General features: G+C 44.8%; 2 pseudogenes; one reads left to right on the top strand and one right to left on the bottom strand.

Annotated features, from left to right (window-relative positions):
- Positions 1–301: 301 nt before the first annotated feature.
- LOC116549109 lies at positions 302–3,050 on the bottom strand (annotated as a pseudogene).
- Positions 2,961–3,618, top strand: LOC116549076 (annotated as a pseudogene).
- The last annotated feature ends 2,922 nt before the right edge of the window (positions 3,619–6,540 follow it).

The following is a 6,540-nucleotide window of genomic DNA, read 5'->3' as shown; positions in this document are numbered from 1 at the left end:
ACTCAAGCCTGTAATCCCAGCACTTTGGGAGGCTGAGGCGGGTGGATCATGAGGTCAAGAGATCGAGACCATTCTGGTCAACATGGTGAAATCCCTGTCTCTACTAAAAATACAAAACATTAGCTGGGCATGGTGGCACGTGCCTGTAATCCCAGCTACTCAGGAGGCTGAGGCAGGAGAATTGCCTGAACCCAGGAGGCGGAGGTTGCGGTGAGCCGAGATCGCGCCATTGCACTCCAGCCTGGGTAGCAAGAGTGAAACTCCGTCTCAAAAAAAAAAAAGAAAAAAAACCCATCATGGGAATAGCAGCATAAAGAGAGGAAAGGTCTAGATGACCTTGCTGAGCAACTGTGCTCTAACTGGGAAATGCCTACCACAAACTTTTTTTTTTCACCCAACAAGAAACCATAACTTTATTAATAATGCAAACAGTACAAATTTCAAACCAAGCTGCAGTGACTCTTTTGAAAGACACATATAAAAGGTCCTCATTTTCAGCTTACGTTAATTCCATGATAGCATTTACAATATCAGCAATATTGCTCTTCAGGACTTGGACTACCTTTGCTCACACATTTGCTTGCGACAAGACCAGTCCTATCTCCTTAAGTTTCACACCTGTTTCCTCAACTGCTTCCTCTTCCCTCTTCTCTTGTACAGTGGAGTCTGTACATTTTCTTGAATGTTTAAGACAACTTCACCTTGAACTTTGAACTTCTCAGCAGCTCCTAGCTGTGCTTGTTGAGATAAATCTTTGATCTTAGTTTCCTCCCAAACTGTGTAGGTGTTTGAAGCTAGGTTCTTGTAAACATCTGGTTTTGTGCTGACGAAGAGGATATTCTTAGATTTAGGGATAGTGACTCTAGTAACCCTCATAGCCTTTCACAGACCCAGTTTGGACATAGCCATGGCTTCTGTGCCTTCTTTTAGTTTCTTTCGTTTCTTTCTCTTTTTTTGGAGGCAGAGTCTCTCTCTGTCACCCAGGCTGGAGTGCCGTGGTGCAATCTCAGCTCACTGCAACCTCCATCTCCCAGGTTCAAGTGATTTTCCTGCCTCAGACTCCTGAGTAGCTGGGATTACAGGCACATGCCACCACACTTGGCTATTTTTTGTATTTTTAGTAGATACTAGAGATGGGGTTTTACCATGTTAGCCAGGCTGGTCTCAAACTCCTGACCTCAAGTGATCCACCTGTCTCGGATTCCGAAAGTACTGGGATTACAGGAATGAGCCACCGTGCCCGGCCATGTGCCTACTCTTCACTCCAACTGTGTTTTGCTTTCTTGACTGGTTCTTCGTCAAATGCGCTGCTGCTGCCACCTGGGCTTGTTGTGTGGTTGCCTGTAAGGAATTTTGTTCCTCGAGTTCTGGTACTGATTCTCACTGTCAGATTCAGTGCCAGATCTGTGCAGGAAATATAATGATGGCAGCAGAAAGAGCCCACACTTCTTATTTCAGGAGAAAATTATGAGTCTATTCCTTAAGCCAGTGCTTCTCCACCTTGTCTGGTAATGGCACACATAGAAAATGATACTATTTGGGCCTAAGAGGTGGCTCACTCCTATAATTCCAGTACTTTGGAAGGCTGAGGTGGGAGGATTACTTGAGGCCATGAGTTCAAGACCAGCCTGGGCAACATAGCAAGACTGCCATCGCTACAAAGAAAATGAAAAACTGGCTGAGCAGGAGGATCGCTTGAACCCAGGAGTTTGAGGCCACAGTGAGCTATGATTGCACCACTGCACCCCAGCCTGAGCAACAGAGCAAGACCCCATCTCTTACAAAAAAAGAAAAAAGAAAGATATTACTTGTATGATACACTGGTGTGTAAATGGACAGGCTACTTACAGCCAGAGGTGACTTGCCCAAAGATTTTAGTCACCTCAGGTCTTGCCCAGCTGCCCCAAAGGCTGAGAGGATCAAAAACTTGGCCATACCTGTAAGCCATTTATGGCACACAGCGGTGGTGGCAAACCAGTTGGGAAGTTCAGCTTAGCCCATATGGGTGGGGTGTTCTGAACTTTGCAGCAACTGACACAGTATATATCCTTTATGAGTGGAGGGAAGAAAGGATAAATGAAACTTTGTCATATACCTGGTGAGGAAATTAAGAAGTCATATCATATTCAGAGGATCCTGGTAAAGAGGTCTCTGGATATTACAGGAGACAACTGAGACACCTCAAGAAAGGGACCATGGCCGGGTGTGGTGGCTCAGGCCTGTAATCCCGGCACTTTGTGAGGCCGAGGCAAGAGGATCACTTGAAGTCAGGAGTTCAAGACCAGCCTTACCAACAAAGCAAGACTCCATCTCTACCAAAAATAAAAACTAAAATTAACTAGACACAGTGGCCTGTGCCTAGCTAAGTAGTCCCAGCTACTCAGGAGGCTGAGGCAGGAGGATCACTTGAGCCCAGGAGTTTGAGACTGCAGTAAGCTATGATGGCACCACTGCACTCTAGCCTGGGTGACAGAGATTGAAATCCTGTCTCAAAAAACGTTGGAGAGGGGACCTTGCTTTTACTTCTAACTTCTCCCTTTATTGTTCTTTCTCTGCATGAAAACCGGCTTTCTGTGCTTTTCCCAAAAGAGGCAGGAGGCAGATGCCCTGCCCTCCTAGTCCCAGTGATAGAGAGCCCATCCTCTGGAATCAGGCTACCTGGGTTTAAATCCTAGCTCCATAACTAACTAGCTGTGTGACCTGCAGCAAATTACTTAACCTCTCTGTGCCTCAATTTATTCACCTTTAAACTGGAGGTCATGTAATATACCTCTCCAGGGTTGCAGGAAGGAATTAAATCCATTAAACTATATAAAATAATTTAGGACAGTGTATTAGTCCATTTTCACGCTGCTAATAAAAACATATTCAAGACCAATGTCAAGGTTGGCACCACCAACCAGACCTCCTTGGAGCTCTTCATGTATCTGAACGAAGTCATGGGCAAGCATAGTGTGGGCCTCATTGACATTGTGGAGAACCACTTCATCGGAATGAAGTCCCAAGGTATCTAGGAGACCCCAGCAGGCACCATCCTTTACCACGCTCATTTAGACATCGAGGCCTTCACCATGGACCGGGAAGCACGCAAAATCAAACAAGGCCTGGGCTTGAAATTTGCTGAGCTGGTCTGTACCGGTTTCTGGCACAGCCCTGAGTGTGAATTTGTCCACCACTGCATTGCCATCCCAGGAGGGAGTGGAAGGGAAAGTGCAGGTGTCCATCTTAAAGGGCCAGGTGTACATCCTCAGCCGGGAGTCCCCACTGTCTCTCTACAACGAGGAGCTGGTGAGCATGAACGTTCAGGGTGAGTGTGAGCCAATAGATGCCGCTGGCTTCATCAACATCAGTTCCCTGAGGCTGAAGGAATAGCATCGTGTCCAGAGCAAGGTCACTGCCGAATAGACCCCTGTACAGTGAGGAGCTGGGGCCTCCTCAATTTGCAGATCCCCCAAGTACAGGTGCTAATTGTTGTGATAATTTGTAATTGTGACTTGTTCTCCCCGGCTGGCAGTGTAGTGGGGCTGCCAGTCTCCTGCTTTGTTCCCTGGTCCCTCTGAAGCCTGCAAATGTTGTCATCGAAGGGAAGGGTGGGGGGGCAGCTGTGGTGGGAAGCTATAAAATGACAATTAAAATATTTTTTAAAAAATGCCCGAGACTGGGCAATTTACGAAAGAAAGAGACGTAATTGGATTTACAGTTTCACATTGTTAGGTATCAACATACTCAGGGAAGGAGCCCCAGACCCAGAAGTTGAATCATGCATGGTTAGCTTATGGTAAGTATGGTAACCACTCCCCTATCTGTGATCCAGTGGTAACCAATGACATGTAAAAGGAAATATGTCTCAGGGCATCTGATGAGAAGTTGTTCCCCAGTTGAAATAAATATGGTGAGAAAGTCTGAAACCTTTCTTGCCAGGATGTTATCAAAGACAAAAGCCAAAACTGAGGGTGGTACAGTAGAATGACAGAAAAAGCCCAAGGCCACATATTTTAATCATATAAATTATTACTTTTTTTGAGACAAGGTCTCACTCTGTCATCGAGGTTGGAGTACAATGGCACAGTCGTGGCTCACTGCATTCTTGACCTCATGGGCTCAAGCAATCCTCCTACCTCAGCCTCGTAAGTAGCTGGGACCACAGGTGCACACCACCACACCTGACCAATTTTTTAATTTTTTGTAGAGATGAGGTCTCCCTATGTTGCCCAAGCTGGTCTCAGATTCCTGGGCTCAAGCAGTCCTCCCAACTTAGCTTCCCAAAGTGCTAGGATTACAGGTGTGAGCCACCCTGCACAAACTACATATTTTTGTTGTTTAAGCCACTCTAGACAAGCACACTCTTGCAGCCAAACACAATGTAACTGATGACTATAGTTCTTAGGAACTGAAAACGAGTAAAGAAGACAGATAAAAAAATCAGAAGCTTAAAGTCAGAAACAAAAGGATGGCCACTATCACCACTCTTGTTCCACAGTGTACTGTAGATCCTTGACTGCATAATTGTGCCACTAGAATTGTGCCACTTATTTTATTCATAAAATTAAAAAAATTGATAAATTGGACTTTGTCAACATTAAAAAACTTTTTCTCTACAAAGACCCTGTTAAGAGGATGAAAAGACAAGCTATGGACTAGGGTAAAATACTTGCTAACCAGATATCTGACAGAAGCCTCTAGAAAGTATAAGAAAGTATATCTAGAAAGCATAAGAAATTCTCAAAACTTAGGGGAAAAAATCCAATTAGAAAATAGCAAAAGACATTTCGCTGACAAGGATACAGTGATGTCAAATAAGCACATGAGAAGATGTTCACATCACTAGCCATGAAGGAGATGCAAATGATGATGATGATGATGATGATTGTTAGAGAAGGGTCTGACTCTGTCATGCAGGCTAGAGTATAGTCACAGCTCACTGCAGCCCTGAATTCCTGAGCTCAAGCAATCCCCCGTCTCAGCCTGCCAATTAGCTAGGACTACAGGCTCGTGCCACTATGGTCTGCTAATTTTTAACTTTTTTTTTTTTGTAGAGGCGGGGTCTCACTATGTTGCCTAGGTTGATCTCAAGCCTCTAACCCCAAGCAACCCTCCCACCTCAGCCTCCCAAAGTGTTGGAATTACAGGCATGAGCCACCACACTCTGCCAAAAAATGCAAATTATTAAGACCACAGTGAGACACCACCACATAACCATCAAAATGACAGAAATTTAAAAATAATGACAACACCAAATGCTGGCAAGGATACAGAAATTTGGATATCTCATACATTGGTGGTGGGAATGTAAAATGGTGTAGCCACCCTGGAAAATGGTTTGGCAATTTCTTGTAACAGTAAACATGCAGCTACAAAATGACGCAGCAATTGCCCTTCTGATTACTTTTCCCAGAGAAGTGAAAACTTATGTTCATATAAAAACCTGTATATGAATGTTCATAGCAGCTTTATTCATAATAACCAAAACCCAGATGCTGTTCAACAGGTGAATGGCTAAACAAACTGTGGTATATCCGCACTGTGGAATACTACTCAGCAATGAAAAGAATCAACAGTTGACACACACAACGACTTGGATGAATCTCAAGGGCATTATGCTGAATGAAGAAAAAGTCTCAAAAGGACACATACTCTATGATTTCATTTACATAACTTTTTATATTTCGATTTTTTTGAGATGGAGTCTTGCTCTGTTGCCCAGGCTGGAGTCCAGTGGTGTGATCTTGGCCCACAGCAACCTCTGCCTCCTGGGTTCAAGCAATTCTCCTGCCTCAGCCTCTCGAGTAGCTGGGACTACAGACGCACATCACCATGCCCAGCTAATTTTTGTATTTTTGGTAGAGACAGAGTTTTGCCATGTTGGCCAGGCTGGTCTTGAACTCCTGACCTCAAGCAATCCGCCCACCTCACCCTCCCAAAGTGCTGAGATTACAGGCATGAGCCACTGCATCTGGCTTACATAACATTCTTTTTTTTTTGAGACGGAGTTTCTCTCTTGTTACCCAGGTTGGAGTGTAATGGTGCGATCTCGGCTCACCGCAACCTCCGCCTCCTGGGTTCAGGCAATTCTCCTGCCTCAGCCTCCTGAGTAGCTGGGATTACAGGCATGCGCCACCATGCCCAGCTAATGTTTTGTATTTTTAGTAGAGACGGGGTTTCACCATGTTGACCAGGATGATCTTGATCTCTTGACCTCGTGATCCACCTGCCTCAGCCTCCCAAAGTGCTGGGATTACAGGCTTGAGCCACCGCGCCCAGCACATAACATTCTTGAAATTACAAAATTACAGAGATGGAGAACAGATTGGTGGTTGTCAGAGATTAGGGATGGTGTGGGGGAGAGGCTGAGTGTGACTATAATTAAGTAGCATGAGGAAGAGTCTTTGTGGTGATGTCATAGTTCCGTATTTTGATTGAATGGTGGTTATATGAAGCTACACATGTGATAAAATTACACAGAGCTACACACACACACACACACACGCACACTGTACCAATGACTCAGTATCATAAAGATGCCAATTTTTGCAAATAGCA

The sequence above is a fragment of the Sapajus apella genome, unplaced genomic scaffold (assembly GCF_009761245.1).
Source record: "Sapajus apella isolate SASKATOON/1434 unplaced genomic scaffold, GSC_monkey_1.0 scaffold6, whole genome shotgun sequence".
In the NCBI taxonomy this organism is placed as follows: domain Eukaryota; kingdom Metazoa; phylum Chordata; class Mammalia; order Primates; family Cebidae; genus Sapajus; species Sapajus apella.
The sequence above is the reverse complement of the archived record's forward strand: the minus strand, read 5'-3'. Positions and strand labels throughout refer to the sequence as shown.